Raw genomic sequence first — 23,054 nt, 5'->3', positions numbered from 1 at the left:
ATTAATTCAAATTTGATAATATTATGATCACTATTGCCAAGCGGCCCCACCATCTTTAATTCTCTCAACAAATCCTGCGCTCCACTGAGAATTAGATCTAAAACTGCTCCCTTTCTTGTCAGTTCCTGAACCAATTGCTCCATAAAACTGTCATTTATTCCATCCAGGAATTGTATCTCTCTAACATGTTCTGATGTTTCACTTACCCAGTCAATACTGGGGTAATTGAAATCTCCCATTATTACTGCACTACCAATTTTGTTAGCTTTCCTAATTTCTCTTAGAATTTCACTCTTCTCATCATTTTGGCCAGGTAGACGGTAGAATACTCCTATTGCTATACTCTTCCCCAACACACAAGGTTAGAGACTGTTAGACTCTATGCCTTTCTGGACGTAAAGCACCACTCTGCCACAAAGTTGATCCTCCCTATCATTGTGATATAATTTGTACCCCGCTATAGCACTATCCTATTGGTTACTCTCCTTCCACCATGTCTCTGAGATGCCAATTAAGTCTAAGTCATCATTCACTGCTATACACGCTAACTCCCCAATCTTATTTCTTAGACTTCTGGCATTAGCATGCAAACATTTCAAAGTGTGTTTTTTGTTTGTATTAACATTCTGCTTTTCAGTTGACAGGGATAATCTGGAATCTTTTAACTCAGGTGACTTTTTAATTATAGGCATTTGGACTACTTTTCTTATTATTGGAACCTCTCTGTCGGGACGCCCTAACTCTAATGCTTCATTAGTATCCTTTGAAGATACCTCCCTCCGAACCATGTGCTGCTGAGGGACTGTCAGCTTTCTCCTTTGTTCTAGTTTAAAAGCTGCTCTAACTCTGTTTTAAAGGTTAGCGTCAGCAGCCTGGTTCCATCCTGGTTAAGGTGGAGTCCATCCCTTCAGAAAAGACTCCCCCTTCTCCATGGGAAACGTCCTTCTAGTTCCTCATGTACAAGTATAAAACCAGCTGGTACTATTGGCACTCTCAGCAGAAAGGTCAAGAATTGAACCGGTATGGAGACTGAATTTCCACCTCGCTCATAGAGATGGTTCCTCCACAGCTAGGTTGAGGCACATTGGCAGGATGGTGTGTTAAAGTTTGCACTAGCATTATCCATGCTGCCCCTATTCTATTTAGAAATGGAGAACTTTGGTTTCCAGTGCTGTAAATCTGGTTTCTTTCATAAGTATTGCAGTCACTATAAAAAACAAAAAGCAAAAAAAAATAAATTAAAATGTAATAATCATAGGCTGCTGCAGATGTTTTGCTCTTTAAACTTCATAATGGTGGTTCCTCTTATGACTTACTTAAAAGTCTTGAATGACCAACAAGTTGCAAATTGCTGCTCTAGAACCGTGGTCCCCAACCCTGTCCTGGAGGCCCACCAGCCAGTCGGGTTTTGAGGATATCCACAATGAATATGCATGAGAGAAAATTTGCATGTTATGGAGGCAGTGCATGCAAATTTTCTCTCATGCATATTCATTGTGGATATCCTGAAAACCCGACTGGTTGGTGAGCCCCCAGGACAGGGTTGGGGACCACTGCTCTAGAGAACAATATGATACTGTTCAAAATACCCTGTGACTGCTTGCTTAAGCAAATGGGACCATTTCAAGGACCACCTTGTTTTTTTCAGATCATTTTCAAACATTCATAGAACTTTTTTAAAATGGACTTCAGCAAGGCCTTTGTATTTCCTCCTATCCCATATTCCTTCACCTGTTCACTTGCTTACTAGATGATGCTCTCTCTGAAAGGTAATTTAGCTTCATTAGCAGTGAGTGGGGGGGGGGGGGTATATCTTAATATGATAATGATCCTCTTAGACAGTAAAAAATGTTTGTATGCTCTTTTCATGTCTCCTCTCTGCCTTTACAGTAGCACAATCAACAGTTCAGCATTTCTTTCCAGACACAGGAAACAGGAGCATTCGCCATTAGAAACTGCAGTCTTCCTTAAAATCAAGGTTCCAGTGATTCCTAAAAGTAAATATTTATGGCGTGATTTGGGATGATATCATTTGAAGAAAAGCATTCATCACCTGATCATTCAGCATTCAAATCTTTTAACTCTGGGCTGCATTTCATGGCAGTAAGGAAGGAGGGAGTCATCAAATCCCGGTGAAACAATATCACTTCATTTGCCATTAAAGTGTATTTAGGACATACTGATGCACAGCCAACAGATTATAAAGATAAGGAAAGAGTATAAGGTGAGATTAAGCAGCATCCTTGCTTATGTGATTTTTGAGATTTTTAAAAATTGAATAACCTCTCTAGTTACACAGAAAGCAGTTAGAAGAGATTGAAGACCAGATTCTGGAAGTGTTATCACTGTCACAGGGAAACATCCTAGAGGATGAATGGGCTATTGATATTCTCTCCTCAAGCAAGAAGCTATCCCAAGAGATCCAGGAGAAACAAGAAATAACAACTAAGACCCAGAAACAAATTGATGAAACCAGAGATGGCTACAGACCTGTAAATAGCTTTTCACACTATCACAATTACAGTTTATGTTGAACAGTTTAGTTTTGTAAATCGATTATGGGGGGAGAAAGGGGGGCAGCGGCAGAATCTACTGTTTTTTCCTGAATTTTTTGATGTTTCAGCAAGGGGTGTCTATAAGTTTTGGAATGCAATCTGCTATAAGCATTTAATAGGAAAAGAATTTACTTACATGTTAAAGAGCAACCATTGGATGATGGATGATGTAATCTATAGGGTCACTATTTTTAATATTTTGCTGGGGATGCACTGTTTGATTTTTCATTACTTTGACTTTCATTGTGTCTTATTGAACTAGGTTGCAAACCATTCGAGTGTGCTATTCTTTGTCATCTCTAACCTGGCTAACATTGATTCCATGTATCAATACTCCTCCTTGGCTTGGTTTATTAATCTATACATCAATTCAATCAACAATAGTGAACCCTCTCATTTATTATACGAAAGGATAGTCAACCTGAATGACCATTTCACATACAGGTATGCTTGAATTTCACATTTTTTGGCACTGAGTATCCAAAATCTCATTCCTGAAGTTTGTAAAAGTCTATTCTGTTTCTGTGATGGCCTCTATTATTTAAAAAGTCATTAAACAAAGACAGTGCTCTTCTTCTTCTCCAGTGTTCTCATAAATCATAGCTAGGGTGCAATTATTTTCTGTCTCCCATTCTATAAAATTGAAAATTAGTCTGAGCATATTCCCCAAACACACCAGCTGCCAGCTGATGTGAGAAGACCATAAGGGAGAGAGGTGATGAAAGGAATGGAAACTAGTTTTATATATAATTCATTTCACAGAAACTCTGTCTCAAAGCATTTAAATATGGAGGAGCAAACAGTATAGATTCCGATAGAGCAGAAATGAGGCAACAGTTACACTATATATTCGCTAGCACATTGCATTACACCAGAAGGCAAAAGCAAGAAAGATTATGTAAAACACAGGAGGAATAGTTCAGCCTCAGAAAGGTTCAGTAAGTGGCAAGCAGGGGGTTCGGACATGGGAACCTATGATTGTAAAGGGACAGGTGTACATCTAGTCCTAAGAGTCACATTTCTAGGCTCTCTCCATTAGTTTATGCTAAGAGGGGAACATTACAGTATGCCAAATTTCTAATTTCTGTCTCATGCTTATCCACAACTGGCCTGATCAGGGGAGTTTTCCCTACTGTATCTGCAATAACACATTCTTAGGCTCCAGTTTACACCTTCATAATAAATTGAAGCAGTAGGGATGCAAAGGAATGGGAATCAAATCAAATACAAAGAATCTGCAGCTAGAATATCTGTTTTTTCAGCCTGACTTATTTATACATCTTCATACGCGGCCATATAAAGAGTAGTGGACACTGCTGAAAAATGAACCCAACTCCTCTGCTTTGCTCCCACTTCTACAAGATTCTTACTCAAAATACAGTAGGACATCCTCAGCAGAAATCACTGCATGACACCTGTTATGTTTCAAATAATAACACCGAGAGTTGTTTTTTCAGTGAGTGAAGACCCTGGAGCTGTACTAGCTCACTATAGCAACCTCTGGTAAATCTGTGGAGATGCATCAGATTACTAGAACGTGGGAGCAGTAGCAGTGCAGGCTTCTAAAAACTTTCAAATTGGGCTGGCTCAGGGGCAGTACTGTGCTGTGCACTGCCATGTGGAAGAACCTCAGGGTTGGGTGAGTTGGGAATGCTGCAGAGTCAGCAATCCCAGTCACCCCTGTTGGGAGGGCAGGGGAGTCATAGTCATTGCCCAAGAGTGACACCTAGTGGCAAGATTTAGGGCCCATGATTGCAGGGTTTCGGAGGGAGCCCTGGTGCATGGCCCCTAGATCAGGATTGTCACTGCAATGCCCAGGCTAGGTACTAAGTACACTGTGAGGGGGCAGGCCGGGATTTGTCAAGAGGCACACTAGGCCTGTGCCTAGGGCAGCAGAAATCTGGGGGGGCTGCAAGCTAGCTGAAGATTTGATGCCTTCCAATAAAAATAATATAAATTATACTAATAAATATAATGTAAAACTACTTAATTTTCATAACGCAATATAAAAGGTGGAAATGTTTGCCAATTTTCTTCAGAATTTTTAATTTTTTGCCCCAGGAAATACCCCCTGAGCTGCCACAGGCAACTAGAGGGGACAGTGCCTTAGACCTTCTGCCCCCTGTTGTCCAACCTTGCGAGGGGGGAGAGGAAAGAGGGGGATTGACAGGGGGCGACAGCACCAACAGTGCCTAAGGGTTCCAAAATCTTAAATCTGTTCTGATGTGGGGATATTAAGTAGGGGAGAGAAAATCCTCTACTGATGGTAAAGGAAGGTTCATCGGGCCGACATCCCAGCCCTGGTTCCAACAGAGCTAGAAGTAGAAAAGACCAGGAAGAAAACTGCCAGATCAAAAAAATCTTTCCAATTTTTTTTTTTAGAAATCTATGTAAAGCAACAGAGTACCCTGTGAACACCCATAGATTGCGTGCAAAAATCTGCCACACTTTCAGCAGTCTGTGTAACCCATGATTACTAGCTGCAATGGTCATCTAGAGGCCCCTTGTGGAGTTCTTATAATTTGCTGTTAGACATGAGCATGCTCCAGTGTTAGTCGATGTCACTCCATGGAAGCACTGGATCAAGCAACATCTGCTCCTTTCAGCATGCTGCTTTAGAAGCTCTCAGATCCCTGTAGAACATTTGGAGGGAGAGTAATACCAGCAAATTTTTCTGGGACTCCTCTGCGGAGGCACAGGGCAAATCATCTGCGAATGAGTACTATGGGGCTACATCAGTTCCACTAAATGTGAATTCTCAACTGAGCAGCAGAGCCTGATGTGGTATTATTAAATTGCATCGGAGTGCTGGTAGTTCTGGAACTTTATTGAATGCATCGTATTACCTCTGAACTGTATTGTTCATGTGCAAGCAAATAAACGAGATGGTTGGACTTGAAATGAGTGAATCCCATGGTTTTGTTTGGAATTACATGGGAGCATGGAGGGATGGAGAATACACCCACAGCCCATCCCCTTGGAGAAAATCCTGTTGTGTTGAACAGATGGAGTGGTGACAGGTTATAAAGTGGCACCCGGCACATGGAGTTTTTGGGTGTGAAATTGAGTTCGGAACTGTTTTGTGCATTAGTGACTCTTGATGCAAGTGTGGTGTGTGAAAATCTAAGATAGCCACAGGGAGGTCTGTCATTGTTGAAAATGCAGTGGAGAAGAAAGTTTAACTGAGTCTGTGCAAGCTGGAAGAACTCTCTGGAACTGTTGTGTCCTCCATGTGTGAAGAGTGAGTCGTCATGCACTGCCTATCCATCTGTGCCACGTCAGCATGTACACAAGGACTAGGAAATTGTTCTGTGCACCGAGAAGTGTGACACAGCATACAGAGTGGTGAACAGAACATGCAGAAAGAACTTTGGTGAGTGGCTGAAAAATAAAATAAAATATATTACCCTATAAAAAGCATGTTGAGCCTTGAACAAGACCTGGTTGTAGTGCAGCTGGAGTGGCAGTTCTGTTGAGTACCTAGCAGACTGGTGGCATTAGACATTCCTTGCTACAAATGTCATGCCCCGCAGTTTTGGCCCATGTCAGAATATTCGGCAGGTATGAGGTACTTTGGAGGAGCCAGAGATTTGTGAGGTGGAGCTGGCAGCAGAACGATCACCTCCCCGGTGTCTTCATTGGTGTTCAAACCATGTAAGTACCTGCAGTAGAAAGAGTCTATGAAGTAGGGAAAGACTAAGCCTAGAAGTGTGGGTGAACTGCTGTTGGTAATAAGCGAAGGGAAAATTGCAGAAGAGCTCCCAAAAGTGGAGGATCTGCCTATTGCCACAATCAGCTTAGCTCTGCTGGATCTTTCTGGAGAGAAGAAGGTAGCCTCGCCAGTGGCATGGGAAGTGGCTAGCAGTGTGTGCCATGTACTTCAGGAGGCTCTGAGTAAAGTAGAGGCTAGCTGCCCGAGACTATGAGTTCGCCATAGGAGTCCATCGCTCCTGCTAGAGCTGAGGAGTCAATTGAGCAGCTGACAGTGCTGGAGGTTATTCCTTCAGGGAGGGGCCCAGCCATGTCAGACGGCCCTGGAAAAGACAGTGCAGCAGATCCTGATGTGACTGAGGAAATGAAACAAGATGAGAGGGAACTCCCACCAGTTAGGGTGTGCCAGGGTCTGGGCTGTGGATCAACACTGAACCTTGGTCAGTGCAGAGATATCTGTATTTATTTATTTATTTATTTATAATTTTTTATATACCGCCGCTCATCAAAGATATCACGTCGGTGTACAGTGAACAGGAACTTACGCCGGAGCGTTATACATTTAACAGGGTTATATAAGCGTTATACATTTAACAAAGGTAAGTATATAAATATTTGAACATAAAACAAGTAGAATCTTTTAAAAACAGAACTATCATTTAGTTGTAACTTAACTGAGCTGAATTAAACAGAACTGGAAAGTAAAGGGATTCTAGGAAATTAGGTATGAGGTAAGGGACAGGGTTAGGAGGCGATGGAGGTCTAAATTAGAGGTGGTCAGAGGGGGGAGAAAGCATGTATGCATGAAGGAATAGTTCCTTGGAGGAGAATGAGGATATCAATCCAGGCTTCTGAAGCTACTAGGAAAAGCTCAATGGAAACTGTGGCCCATTAAAGGCCTTCAGAGGAAGTGGGAATTTAGGCAGCATCTGCTATACAGGCTTTGGCTCCTTATCAAAACTGCGACCAGGGAACTGTAGAAGACTTGTGGCTGGAGCTGGGAAAGTCATACACCTACAGCTTGGTGCAACTCATGAAGTGAAAAGATGGTGAAGGACTTTTGGAGTTATAAATATCCTTATGTCCCAAAGTGGGTCGTGAAAGTGATCAAACAAAACAGAGACCAATGGATTTACAAGGATGTAAAGTGGAGAAAATGAAGGATGACCCTAAGCTGTTTCATTTATGTGAGGATTCACCATTGTTCCAGCAAGTGGTGAGTGGAATCGAGATCTTGGCATGTAAGGAGACAGATATGGATGCCCCGTGTAGTGTATGGTTCTCCTGAAGGCAATGAGAGATATGCTGTTGTCACCAGATGGCTGGGAGATGGGTCAGTGGTGGAAAGGCCAGACCCCAAACATTGTGAGTGATTTAGCACTTCAGAAATGCTGCTGCTTAAATAATACCATCTGCTGATGAACTTCATTGTTGTTGAACCATTTTGGTTTGAAGTAGTGTTTTTCCTCTGTTCCTGTTTTAAACTAAGACCACGAGGACTACATGCAACAAAGGAACCTAATGGAGTATTCTGTGATGAAGGCAGTCTCCCCAGATGGGCATGGAAAACAATATAACCTGTTCACATTTCCTTACAGATGCAGTACCACACTCTGGTGCAGGGACTTGTTATTGGAGATGTCCTGGAAGATGAACTGGAATCTTGCTCTCAGTTTTTAGGATTTCACTGACTAGTCCATCACATCACCTGCTTGATAGTCTCTCACTAGTTAGTGCCTGCCACTTACTTTGCAGGCCATATTATTGTTGCCTGTTGGGTGGGTAATTAGTTAATTTTTTGGTTTTATAAAATTTGATATTTAAAGAAAAGAAAAATTTGAGTCAGTTTGATTGTGGCTGTTGTTTGTGTAGTTAACTTAGAAAACCAAATCAAAAATTGCTGAAAGGGGATTTCCATTCAAGGATTAGTGTTCATTTTCTTGCTAAAATGATGTTTACCTTAAAGATCTAAAATGGTAATAGTTCCTTTCCAGGAGTGTGCACCATGGTAATTGGATAAGATTGCCCATTTGAAAAGATCTAATTATTGGTATAAAATTGTATCTGCCTAGAGATTATTCTAGAAATTACAGGTGCCGTTTCACCCTAATTGGTGTGTCCTGATGGATTCACCTTAAGTTCTGAAATTCCTCCATCAAAGGCTCTCTCACAGTGTATATGCTAGAGTGTGTCATAGCTAAGCTGAGAGACAAGATATTCTATCATATCACTACAGTGGCATCTGCTGCCATGGCACTACATGGATATGATTATCCCAACATTAGTGCCTCTATAATTAATAAGCATGAGAATGAAGGGTAGTAGTCCGAATAAATACCAAAACAATGATGTGACTAACACACCACAAACAGTTGTTAATTTTTATGACCACCATATTGGGCATCGTTGTGTTAATGAGCACACATCATTTAATGTGAAAAACACATCTTCAATTTTGCCACCAATTGTAATCATCAGTCATTTTTTCTTAGGTGATATAAAACTCCCATGTGATTGAAAACTACTCAGTTTTTACCAGTACAACATACTATTGTTCCTACACCAAGCTGATTGGGGCTTCAGCCTGGTGATGAACGGCTGGTTGACTTGACGGTGGTCATGTCAAGATTTCTGGTGAAAACTGGGTGCAGTTGTCCCACATATGGCTCCTTGCTGGTCGGAGGCAGTGCCATGGCTCCTTGCTGGGAGGTGGTGGGGATCATGGGTGCAGTTATTGTAATGATGCTTATATACGGGCCGGGTGGCCTGATCGTGTTCATCTGGCTGGTAGGTGATGGATGTACACTGTGGGGGTTGGTTGTTGTTATTACGTTTGGCTCGGGCTCCTGCTATTACTTGTAATAAAGCTGCGGCCTGTTTGATCCCATTCTGCTGTTTGTGTATTTATTGTGTTGATCTTTGTGAAAGGGCGAGGGCAGGAGAAGTGTAAGTCCTGGCTACCCATATTGTGGACCCTTGGACCGAGGCAGGATTGGCGCAACCTGCAGGGAGGAGCCCTGTAGATTCCCACCATTGGCAGGCAAATCCAGATGAAGCAGAGGCCTAGCTGGAGCTTCATTTATACCAGCCGCTATTCCCCTCTGGGTGAGCCTTTGGGTGCCGGGACCAGCAGGTCTTAGTTGGGGCCTTTGCTGATGGCAGAGGAGGTCATCATAGGGTAGCTAGGCCGAAGCAGATGGAAATCAGAGGAATCCAAGGTCTGGGCAATGGTCAGGAACTGGCAGCAGTCAGGCATATCCGGTGGCAGACAATGGTCAGTGGCAGGCAGCAGACAAGTGTATCCAGTGACAGGCCAAGGTCAAACTAAGTATCTGTCTGAGAGGAAAGGAGGGACTGTCAGGCAAGGCAGGAAGGCAAGGAGAAGAACAGGTGGGCAACGAGGAAGATGCAGAAGAACTGAAGACTAGAACACTGGGACTGAAGAACTGACGACAAGGATGCTGGAACTGCAGAACTGAAGACAAGGATGCTGAGAAGCAACATGCTCTACTGAAGAATTGGGGGACTTGTTGCTGAGGCGACGAGGGCAGGAGCAAGAGAGCCCTTTCTAGGGCTTTATCAGTGACCTCATAATCCTGCGCCGCTGGTGTTTTTCTGCCGCTGGACCCTTTAAATTGGCAGAGGTCTAGTGTGCACACGGCTAAGGAGAGGTGCATTAGCTGGTGCCGCGGTGCCGGGTTGTGTGAGAGGTCAGCGGCGTCTTGCCATGGCAGAGCGTGGCAGAGCGCCGTGTGGGACATGGATATGTCGGGAGCAGGCAGGAAGGGCCTGGCCAAGGAGGTGAGTGCGGCAGTCCGCAGGAGCAGCCAGTGGACTGCTAAACATAACAGTTTTGTTTGGAGTCGCATGGGAGTATGAAGGGGGTGGGGGGGGGGGGCCAGGACAGAGCAGTACAGCCAAAGCCCATTCCTTTGGAGAAAATTCTGCTGTGATGGACAGACAGGGTGATAGCAGGTTACATCTGCACTGCTTATTCTTTGGTGTGTATGTAGGGGCGGGGGGGGGGGAGTCAATTTCTTGAAAACTCTTTTTTGTTCTGTAACTTGCCTCAGATTTCTGAAAGCATCCATCACAAGGATCTTCATCATTGCCGTCTGAGGGGCAGCTTGTTAGACTTGATTATAATTCAAGGTTGCTCAGAGCAGCCTGAATCCTTTGTGACTCCCCTTTTCCCTTGATACGACTTTTATGATGAGGCTGTCACATGTTTCTGTATGTTGTGAAATCCTCTGCTAATTCCCTGCACAAATCATCTCTGAAGCTCTTTTCAGATGAAAAGAATGTTTCCCCAATGTCCATATCTCTACGATTTACAGATCATCAATCCACCACCATCTTATTACACAACCCATTACTTTATTGAGTTTTCTTTACAAATCAGGAATAAAATAAAATCCTTGCCACATAAACATCTATTTTTTCAGTCTACTGCCAAATAAACCATTTACCAAAGGATTCGTCCAATAAATGTAATTTACTTTCTTACTCTTTTATTTCATTCTATACTTATGATCCCAATCAATAAGATTTTTTTCTGAGAGGCAAAATGTGGAGTCAGTTTCTAATAGTTTTTAGGAAGAAAAGTCAGAAATAATTCTGATGTCTTTATTTTCAGTCTTTCATTATTAGAAACTGTAAAGATCTTTTCAAACGTTACATGAAAATATCTATTACATATTTCTATGTTGTGGTCTTTGCATATTTCTTTTACATGATATCCCTTCAAAAATATAGAATGCAGATCCTTAGATTTTTCATTCATTTTGCATGTTCAACAGGATAGGCTACAGTTGACATATAAAAATATATTTTCCTTTTATTATCAAAATCCTTGCCTATATCTTTTCTAAGATAATGTACTATTCATTTATTTATGTATTTCCATTTCCATTTTTTTTTTACATGCTAATCCCACATTACATGGCACAGGGCGGGTTACACAAAATCTCCACCATCAATACATGGCAAAAACTGAAAAAGAAAAATTCCAATTATCACATACAATTGAGCCACAACATAGAATCATCAAAGTAAAACACCTACCCCCAAACCACCTGCACAGGTCCCAACCACCCCATCCCAATGCCACCCCTACTATCATCCTATCGACAATCCCAGGCAACACTCAAATAGACTGACACATAAAGAGCCATGTCTTCAGTTTCTTGTGCAGCATCAAAAAGTTTAGCTCCACCCAAAAAAAATCCTCCACTAAAGCATTCCATCAAAAAGATACAAAGTAACTAAAGGCTTTCTGCCTCATAAGGAAAAACCAATCCTCTATTGTTGTGTTCCGCGGCCGTGGCACCCCATGACCGCGGCCCCCTACCTTGGCCGCGGTGTTCCTTCGCCGCAGGAGCCCCGGGGGAGGGCTCTGATTGGGGCCGTCGCTCCTGCGCAGCCTCCGGTGCTGCCCGCTGCAGGGGGAGCCATCCTGCTCCCCCCTCACGGCATCCAGCGGCGTCTCTCCTCCGCGGGGCGAAATTCAAGATGGCCACCGCTATCTTTAGGCGCGAGGCCGTGCCTCCTTTACAAATGTAAAGGGACCTAATCCCTTTAAATGGCTTCACCTGTTCTCTATCAGCTAGAGCAGGGGAAGTATAAAAGGCAGCTTCCTCTGCTCATCCAGTGACTTGGCAACGTCCCACGTAGTCTAGTCTGCTTGCTTCGGTGAGTTCCTTGAGCTTTGAACCTTGTTCCTGTTTCGTCTTGTCATTCCCGTTTCCTGACTTCGGATTGGCGTACGGTGATTCTCTGGTGTAAGACTTTGGATTGGCAAGCGGTGATTCTCTGGTACGTGACTTCGGACTGGCAAGTGGTGATCCTTAGGTGTGTGACCTCGGACTGTTGAGCGACGACTCTCTGGCACTCGACCTAGGACTCCTTCCAGACTACCATCTCCAAGGGCCCGCCTAAGTCCCAGCGGCCCGGGAGCCTATGGGCTCCTCCCGGGGGGTCCGTGGGCTTCCAGGGCGAAGCTCCAGTCAGCCCTTGCACCGTCACCTTGACCTCTCAAAGGTCCGCCTAAGTCCCAGCGGTCTGGGTCCCTATGGGCTCCTCCTGGGGGGACACAGACTTCCAGGGGTGAAGACGCAGCTCCTCTTCCCATCTCTTCATCCGCCTCCGCAGCCGCATCAGTCTCTAGTGCCCAGGGTCAGTCGGTCCCGTCTCCTGCTCTGCCTCACCACTTGACGAGAGAACCTACGGATCGTCCGAAAGGTATACCATCCTCTCGTCGGCCAAGGGTTCACAAGCCTGAGCATAACATCTATCAGGCTGGGCAAGGCTAACAGGGCTTATCGAGATAACTGAAGCCTTCCAACAGATCTATACTCAACCAACAAATCCACCAAATAAATGGATTCTCCAAGACATAGCGCCTTCAAGACCATATACAAAAACCTGAAATATAATTCAGCTTTTCACCAATAGCCAAATGAATTCCACAAGCAGTGGTGTAACATGATTGCCGAACTCTGCTCCTAAGAACAACCTAGCAGCAGTTATTGTCCATAAATGGTTGTTTGGTTTTAAATGATGCTTCTAATATAATCTTTTTTTTTTTTTAATGCATCAAGTGTCTGATTAAAAAGAACTACTAGGCGCACCTTGATATGATGCCTACACATATTACAAGAAATGACCTCCAGAAGGAAGATTTCCTTGGCAAAATGAGCGCATTAGCAATAAATTTGAGAAACTGAGATCATTCCCAACATATTCTGGTTCATTCCTGTCATTTGGAGACACTGCTCCTGCTCGATGGCAGGTCTAACTTATCCAGTTAACTTAACCAGATAAGTAACATCAAATATGGTGATATTCAGCAGCATAGCTATGCCGATGAATATCCCATGTAAGTTAGTCATGCAGGTCCGAATATCGGCACTTATCTGGCTAAGTTAACCGAATAAGTAACACTGCCCCATTACGCCAATTGCCATCCCCTGACTTATCTGGCTATCTACTTAGCTGAATAAGGGGGTCATTTTCTATGGGGATCGCATGTGAAAAGGGACTTTTTGCATGCAATAGCTAAATCGGGGCGGGTTCTGGGCGGCGTTCACACCAGAAGGGGAGGAGTCGGGGCGGCACCGGGGCAGACGCCACGAAGACACCGCTGACGGCGAAAAGGTAAGGACACTTTTCGCCACCAGTTTCGCGCCCAATAGCACCACCTTTTATGATGGAGCTATTGGGTGTGAAAGCCCTCGCCCCCCCCCCCTTACTGTCATTACTGTGACCTTAGAAAATCCATGCCTAAGTGGCTTTTCTGGTTAAGTGCTGAACGTAGCCAGATATTCAGTGGCCGCTATTTAGCCAGATAAGTTACTACTTTATCTAGCTAAGCAACTTTGAATATTGGGCTCTGAATACATTCCCTTAGCTCTTCTTCATAATGGAAAAGCTGCTCAACCCATTAAAATCTGCTGGGTGGATTTTAGAAGCCTGGCGCGTGGCCATAATTGGGAGATGCGCACACAAGTTGGGTTCGTGTGCGCCCACTGAATTTTAAAAGCCGCCCAGATGCGTGCACATCTCACTCAATTTCAAAAATAGGTGTGGTCTGGGCGGGGCATGGGTATTTTGGGGCATGGCCAAGAAATGTGCACATAAATCCTTATGTGCCTGGGCATTCAGCCAGGTCCATTGCCATGTAAGTTTACTTCTGCTATAGAAGAGGTGTAAGTTGTAATAAATAAATAAATAGCCATTTTGGAGGGGTTTAAAGAGTCTGGGGTAACTGGGGGAGGTACAGGCTATCAAACCAGGGGGGGTCTGGAGGACCTAGCTCTTAACTGGGTAAACTGGTGGACAAACTGGTGAAACTGACATTGGCATGGATGCTCGCCTGCTATAAAATACCCTGACTTATGTGGTAGAATCGGGATTTGCATGTCTAGATGCCCGCCCATTTAAAATTAGGCGCACATATGCGTGCGCTCAGGCTATTTTATAATATGTGCATATATGTGCGTGCAAGTTATAAAATCACTGCATCCCTGGGTGCACACCGACTCACATGTGCCAATGTGTGCCCATGCACCACTTTGAAAGTTACCGTCTGAATGAAAAATCGGCTACTTGGTCCCTGGGATTTCTTAACAAAACTACTGCACAAAGACTTACTACAGGAGAAGAATGCAAGCTTTTTATTTTGTTTGTTTAAAAAATGTAATGAAATTGTTAGTACATCTATTGTAATATTCCTGTTGTACCACCTGTGTTTTTCCCAAGTATGAATATGTATTTCCCAGCTCAGTAATGTTTGTGACTCATTGTTCATGCTGCATGGAATAATAATCCATAGAAATCGATCAATAAAAATCAGTGTCTTGTGATATTCCTCCTACAATGAGACACATTTTTATTGATTTTTTTTATCAAGTTTTTAAAAATAAAAAATAAGCGTCCCTAAATACCAAGGAAATTTAGGCCTGCTAGTGGGCCTGCAAAAGCCGGCAGCGATCGCACCACCGCAGTGCTATCGCTGCCGGCTTTCGCAAACCAATAGCGCCACCGTGAAAGGTGCGGTGGTGCTATTGGGCGTGCTACTGGCAGCGATAAGGGGCTTTACCTTTTCGCCATCAGCAATGTCTTCGCCGTGTCCGCCCCGGTGGCGCCCTGACTCCTCCCTTTCCGGTGCCGACTCTGCCCCGATCTAGCTATCGCACGCGAAAAGGGACTTTTCGAGTGAGAAAGCTATAGAAAATGACCCCCTTAGTTAAGAATAAAAAAACACATTTGTGTTCTTCACTAAATGCCCATTATCTATATTTCAGTGCAAGCCAACCTAAAATGGCACATTACTTTCTCAGAAACAAGAGACAGGTGCAATTAGAAACAAGTGTACTGCATAATGCTGCATTATGTTTCCAGCATATTACTGCAAGATATCCATGCCACGCCACAAAGCAAACAGCTGGTTTAATCCAAACTAATAACTGGCATTTCATCATTAGCACTGATGAAAACAGAATGTGGCTTAATATTTTAAAGCATAATATCTTGTGTGTTTTGAGATTTAATTTGGACATCTTTTTTTTTTTTGTTTGCTTTTGTCTTCCTCCATAATTAAGTAGTAGGCTCACAACTTCAGAAATTCAGATTCTTTCTACAAGATCCCATGACAGACTTGTAGCTTGTAAACAATTAGAAGTAACAGCTTAACACAGAGAATCAGTACACAGCAGAGGCTAAGGAATTTCACTCACACTTGACAGCATGAACCATCCTTGTCAGTCATAAACAGCAAATTGCATGCAAGAGATTGGCTGCTCACTACAATCCTTGAGTACCTCCCTGACCAGTTTGGTTTTCAAAATATCCACAATGAAGATATATATGAGACAGATTTACATGTGCTGCCTCCACTGAGTACAAATCTATCTCATCCATATTCACATGGGATATCCATGTAGTTTCAATAACTGTAAGTTTGGCTGAAAATGATTAGGCCACTGTATGTAATCCTAGTGGATGAGGTTTTTCTGGTGCAGTAATATTTAATATTTTCACTGATGACGTACGACAGTCATCCACTATGGAGTCAAGTGGAAATTCAATCAGGTCAGAGTGAAAATTTCTTACATTATTTTAGAAAAGTTCAGGTTCTCTCTTTCTCAGAAAGATCTGTTTACAAACTCAAACCTTTCCAATTTATCCAAAGTGGAGTCAGCAAGAGAGAATTTTATCAGGGTAATGGGCTCACCCTAAAATCCTCCATTTTAAAAGGGAAATTTCCTGTTGAGAATATCCTGAAAAACAGACTGGCAAGGGGTTACTTGAGTACCAAGCTGAGAAACACTGATCTAGAAAACAGAACACAGGAGTATAAAATTTATAATCCTCTTAGTATACAAGTTTCTATCACTTTTTCACCTCTGCTGACCCACTGACTTTCAGCAAGGTACTTATGTATCTCTTCTCTCAACATCTTCTTTCTGGAAACCAAATGCCTACTGTAACTGAGAATAACTCTCTTTGAGCTACCAATGAAAAAGCTTGAGCTTTACACATGAGAACTACTGCTTTAGGACAGAATGTGCATGAAAGGTGCTGTCCTTTTCCCCACTTAAATTATACAGATCATTATTCTTTAAGTTTATAAACACCATATTCATTTCAGCAAGGTGAAGGTAATATGTACCTCGAAAAGAGAATTCAGTCGGGATCGTTAAAAATTAGATATATATCACATAGGGATGTACACACACACACAAAATTAATTTGTTTTATTTTTTGTTTTGGGGGTTAGGGTTCTGTCATTTTTTGTTTCATTTTATTTTTGTTTCACTTAGTTTAATCAAAATAACATTAAACAAAAAGAAAAACAAGTAGGAAAAACCTCTAAAAGAAAAGAAAATGCTACGTGGGCTTGAGAAAGAGAGAATAATCTGTCACTCTACTATTTATACCACTGTAAGAGGGGGTACTTTTAACTCGGTGTGGAGTTTGGGGGGATGGGATAGGTTTGGGGGGGTTACATACACAGTAGGAGATATGAACAGAAAAGTTAACATCACTGAAGATTTTCTGCAGCTGAATCAATGAAAGGTGCAAGAGAAGTTGATTTGTACAATGCACTCACTACTTAGTATCAGGCACTCTCTCTACCTAACTTGTTTGTTGGATTAATCAGCGTGCAAAGCAAAAAATAGCGCAAGTGCGATAAATTTATTGCACCTTGCAGAAATTACCTATGATATGTGAGAGCAGGGAAATTAGCCTAACCATGCCCCTTCTTTATCATGGGCATTAATTCTGCTATAAATATAACATTGTGATAAATCTAGGAACAAATGGGGTAGGTGCAATCCTCAGTCACTCGGGCCCTGCTGGGTTGCTATTTCAAAATAACACTGGCCAGTCTCAAGGCTGGCATCATTCTGTTATACGACTATATGCTGTATGGCTGTACAACAAAATGACACCAGTCTCAGGGTCCAGGAATCATTTCTGCCCCATATGGCTTACTACAACCTCAAAGATATGATAAATTGCTGCATTGGGTGGGTGGATGATTCGTGAAAAGTCTGGGGGGCATAGGTATAGGTTGAGGGGGGAGGGGTTGTGTGGCACCTCTTAAATGGGGAGGGCTCACTGACTTTCTAAAATGAAAGTCAATGAGAATAAACTGACTTTGTTTTCAAACAAAATTAATCAAAACATGAGTAATTCATCATGGTTTTCATTTTGTTAGAAAATGAATTGCACAGTCCTAGAATCACAGACATCATTCATCTTCCTTTCTTTGGGACAGTGTTCTAGCAGCTGATTTAGTCCTAGAGAAAACTGGCATCTTTGTAGGTAGTGAGGACTTTTACTGCATCAACAGAAGTGATCCAAGAATGATATGGTGGAGCATTTGAGACCACATCGGTCCCTTTTCTGATATCTTTCCTGAAGAAAGAACCAATGTGATCTCAAATTCTCCCATGCTATGTTCATCATCTGGATATATGCCAGTCCAAGCAAATATGTTACAACCTACAAAGGCTCTAGTCTGTGTTGCTTGAGTTTTACCTATAAATACCTGTGGAATTTTTTTTATTTAGAATTTGGAAGAGATAATTTTTTTTAAATATATTTAACAACTAGAAAAAGATCTTATCCCCTCCTATTTTTAGTCTTGGTTTTACTTATCAGGACCTAGACATTTGCTTCTATGGCTGATACGTGAATGCACATCTTCACCACACAAGAATGATTTAGAGAGTTTCACTAAACAGTACACTGGTCCTACAGTTAAAGAAATGAAAAAGTTGACTTTAAAAATTGCATTTAAGAACTAAAAAAAATGTTTCAGGATTCATGGTCAGTTGCCATTTGGACTTAAATGGTTTCACACGTAATTTTGCCGTTTTGTGGTCAAACATACTAACAACAGTCAATCAGAAAATGTGCCTGTTTGTAATGTTCCCATTCTATCATCTGAGTTTTCTGAAGTATAAATACGTGTTTCACAACTCAGTAATTTTGTGACTCCAAGTCCATGCTGCTTGAAATAATCCATGGAAATCGATCAATCAAAATCAATATTTCACCATGAGACAATGAGACAAATTTTTTAAATTGATTTTTTTTCTCATGTTTTTAAAATAAAAAATAAACTCTCATAAACATCAAGAAAATGTAGTTAATAGTAAAAAAGTTTTAATCTTCACTAAATGCACGTTGTCCATATTACAATCTAATCAACAGAAAACCGGCCCAAACTAATGTCCTAATTTATCATTTACAATAACTGTCAGAATTGATTAGGTTTGCTCTTAATAACTGGAATAAAGCTTAAACTCAGTAAGAAAAACAGTTTTTATGTCGAGAACAGATTACTTATGGAATAATCTCCATTATAAAATGTGCTAGCAAATAAGTTACTTCAAGCTATTCAAATAAATATATTGAAAGCTGAGTTGGATATGTTGTGAGGGGTAAATGCCACTACTGAGTATTTAGATGTTTAATAAAATTTGATATATTGCCAAACAACTGTAGCATCTATGCAGTTTACAATAAAAAATTATATATTACAGAAAATACATGCTAATTATCATCCCACAAAAAAAGAACAAGCTAGCCAAAATAAAATCAAACCAATTACCCTACTGAGATTCTAATTTTAGATACAATATGTATTTTGTAAGGGAGGAACCTTTTAGCTGGAAGACTGTTGCATCCGTCGGTGCTAGACGGCTTCGCCCTGTTTGCCTCACCTTATTCACGGCTCCTCCCACTTACCTAGGAAAGATGGCTACCGCAGCATCTACAAGCCGACCTCTCCGGTGTCCCCGGAACGGCTATGGTGCAGCTTCCCGCCATTGCTCCTCCCAGGTACCTACTAGGGTGCGTGCACCCCAAGTCTTTATACCACCCTTGGTGCGAACCTCGAGGGCGTTCCCTCATGCTGATGTCACGCCATCCGGGTATATTACCTTCACTAGTTTGCTAGCTCTTTGAGTTAGCAAGGACTCAAATTCGTTATTGTCTACCGGTGCCATTGGTCGGCCCCTGTGACATAGTGAGGGCAAAGGCTATCGGTGCCATTTTGAATACTGGCAGCCGACGGCCCAAGTTCAGGAGGTCGCTCCCGGACCCCAGCTGGACCACCAGGGACTTTTGGCAAGTTTTGTGGGGGTCAGGAGGGTCCCCCATGGTAGGAGCACAAGATGGCGCCGGCCATCCATTGCTCCCACCATGTGACAGGGGCCGACCAATGGCACCGGTAGCCCCTGTGACATAGTAAGGTCAAAGGCTATCGGCGCCATTTTGAATACCGACAGCCGAGGGTGTGAGTGCAGGAGATGGCTCCCGGACCCCCCGCTGGACCACCAGGGAGTTTTGGTAAGTCTTGGGGGGGTCAGGAGGGTGAGTTGTTGTAGTTAATTCAATTTTAGCCAGGAAATGAATAAGAATTAACGCATGAACCTATCGGGGGCCCCCCTTGCCGAATGCAACGTATGTGCCCCCCAACGAATACGAATCCCGAATACAATGTATGGCGTCCCTCTGCACATCAATAGTTTCTACTGCGTAAGTCAGGGTATATAACCAGTGCCCATCCACACCATTGCCAATTTCATCAGTTCATACACCAGTTCGCTCAGTCGCAAGTTAATTCCTCAAAATCCCTCGGGTTAATAGCCTGCACTCCCCCCAGCTACCCCAGACCCTTTGGATGTAGTGTATTTGGATTTTCAGAAGGTATATGACAAAGTTCCTCATGAGAGGCTTCTAAGAAAAGTAAAAGTCATGGGATAGGAGGCTATGTCCTTTCGTGGATTACAAACTGGTTAAAAGACAGGAAACAGAGAGTAGGATTAAATGGGCAATTTTCTCAGTGGAGGGGCGTGGGCAGTGGAGTGCCTCAGGGATCTGTGCTTTTCAATATATTTATAAATGATCTGGAAAGAAATATGACGAGTGAGGTAATCAAATTTGCAGATGATACAAAATTATTCAGAGTAGTTAAATCACAAGCAGACTGTGATAAATTGCAGGAGGACCTTGTGAATCTGGAAAATTGGGCATCCAAATGGCAGATGAAATTTAATGTGGATAAGTGGAAGGAGATGCATATAGGGAAAAATAACCCATGCTGTAGTTACATGATGTTAGGTTCCATATTAGGAGCTGCCGCCCAGGAAAGAGATCTAGGCATCATAGTGGATAATACTTTGAAAGTGTCGGGTTAGTGTGCTGTGGCAGTCAAAAAAGCAAACAGAATGTTAGGAATTATTAGGAAGGGAATGGTGAATAAAATAGAGGATGTCATAATGCCTCTGTATTGCTCCATGGTGAGACAAAGGGCAACCAAAATGATAAAGGGGGTTAGAACATCTCCCTTATGAGGAAAGACCAAAGAGGTTAGAGCTGTTCAGCTTGGAGATGGCTGAGAGGGGATATGATAGAGATCTTTAAAATCATGAGAGGTCTAGATTGGGTAAATGTGAATCGTTTATTTACTCTTTCGGGTAACAGAAGGACTAGGGAGCACTCCATGAAGTTAGCATATAGCACATTTAAGACAAATCAGAGAAAATTCTTTTTCATTCAATGCACAATTAAATTCTGGAATTTGTTGCGCTACCTGGCGCATGCACATGTACGCCCGATTTTATAACATGCGCATGCAGGCGCGCGCATGTTAAAAAATCGGGGGTCAGTGTGCGCAAGGGGGTGTACACTAGTGCACCTTGCACTTGCCGATGCCCGCAGGCTTCCCCCGTTCCCTCCCAGGCCAATCTGAAATCGGAGCAGTCTGTGAGGGAACTTCCCTTCCCCCTTAACTAACCTTCCCACCCCTTCCCCTAACCTTCCCCCCTCCCCCCAGCTCTACTCTAACCCCCCCCCCAATTTCTTATCTCTGGCCACTGGAGAGCTCCCAGTTGCGCTCCGTCCCATAGTCAGCGCAACAAAGTGCATGCCGAGGCACATAAATATTTATGTGCATATCTTTTCGCCCTGAACTAGAATGCCCACTCCCACCCAAACCACACTCCTTTTTGATTCTGAGTGAGAAGTGCACGCAGCAGGAGATTCATGTGCATGTAGGCAGCTTTTAAAATATGGCAAGCGAGTGTAAGCCCTACATGCGTGCACATCTTCCAATTATGGTGTGCGCTGAGTTTTTAAAATTCACCTTTAAACTCAGGAATTCACTGCTGGACGATGGGGTAAAAGATGTTAGTGTAGTTAGGTTTTAAAAAGGTTTGGACAAATTCCTAAAAGAAAATTAGATAAACAATCATTAAGATGGACTTGGGGAAACCCACTGCTTATCCCTGGGTTAAGCAGCATGGAATCTATCAACCTTTTGGGATTCTGTCAGGTACTTGTGGTCTGGATTGGCCACAATGGGAAACAAGGATTCTGGGCTTGGTGGACCTTTGATCTGACCCAGTATGGCAAGTCTTATGTACTTGTGTTCTTATTGGAAGTAAGGTGCAAACCTTAAGCACTAATGGACACTATTCATTGTTCTTGCTAATCATAATAAGCATTATGGTTTGGGCTATGAATAAAACTTAGCAGATTTTTATGAAAGGATATTTGGATCCCTAAAAAAAATTATCCATTGTTTATGATCGCCCATTTCTACATGTTTTATGAAATAATAATGAATAACAATAATAAAACAAGGCATTACGGACAAGAAGATTAATTATTTTTCTGGTGGCATTTGGTGTTTCCATCACTTTTCAGTGTGGTTTTAAGTGGTGAATTAGATTGGCTTCTCTCTGCATGTTTTTGACGCATTCCATCTTTTAACTTAACAGCACCTTTGAGAACGTATGTCGGTCTATATTAGAGAAACACAAATTGATCTTTTCATTCCTGCTCTGCCTAAGTTTGCAGAAGAACAAAGGCCTGATAAACAGCGAGGAGTGGCACTTTCTACGGACAGGGGCAGCGGCATTGGAGATCTTCCAGGCCAAGTCTGTACCCACCTGGTTGAAAGACACATCATGGGATGAAATTATTCAACTTTCTACCCTACCAGTTTTCTCCAGTTTAAAAGATCATTTTTGTTCAAATGTAAGTTTGCTAAAATACAATTATACTTTGTATTCCACTTGTTAATTTTCTGCCTTTGCAGGGGAGTCAATATACAACAGGGATAGGCTTTTATTGTGAAATGAAGTGAAAATCTTGAGATTAAATTTTGCAAACATTTGAGTAGCACAGTAAGCTCCATTTAACAGGTTGCCTGTTTCTTGCTTGTTTCACTGAAAAGCAGTTAATAGTTATATTACTGCCACTCCGGGATATTTAGATTTTCATCGTATGATTATTGCAATGCAAAGTTATTTCAAGAGAGTTCAAGGCCTTTTCATTTTCATTTCTCACATTATTAGGCAGATGCATGGGGTCAACATATGCATTCTCTGATTGCCCAGTGATCTTAATATTAGCTACAGACTTTGTTAAGATAAGAAATGGGTTTCCTGCTCTGCTTTCTTTGCAAATTAAGCTGAACTATAAAACTTAAGAGACCACTTTACACCTATTAACTAGAAATATACAATCTGAGGTTGAAATGGAAACAGGTGAATTTTAGCCTGATTGGGAGTTCAGTGGAAGTTTTGGATTTTCCTCCAATTGCTGGGGAAGGCCATCAAAAAATGTTTTCCAGCTAATCTGGAGGAAATCCATTAGATTTGCTATACGTTCACTGATTCAAGGGATTCACATTAAATATGACTGCGGTGGACCCTAGGAGTCAGGTGAAGCTGGCTTGATTGAAGACATGCATATAAGCCCTTC

At 42.3% G+C, this 23,054-nt stretch overlaps 1 pseudogene; it reads left to right on the top strand.

The window, feature by feature from the left end:
* LOC115089436 overlaps nucleotides 1–23,054 on the top strand; it is a 1,328,227-nt pseudogene that overhangs the window by 1,129,446 nt on the left and 175,727 nt on the right.

Source organism: Rhinatrema bivittatum, chromosome 4 (genome assembly GCF_901001135.1).
Source record: "Rhinatrema bivittatum chromosome 4, aRhiBiv1.1, whole genome shotgun sequence".
NCBI classification, from domain to species: Eukaryota; Metazoa; Chordata; class Amphibia; order Gymnophiona; family Rhinatrematidae; genus Rhinatrema; species Rhinatrema bivittatum.
The sequence above is the reverse complement of the archived record's forward strand: the minus strand, read 5'-3'. Positions and strand labels throughout refer to the sequence as shown.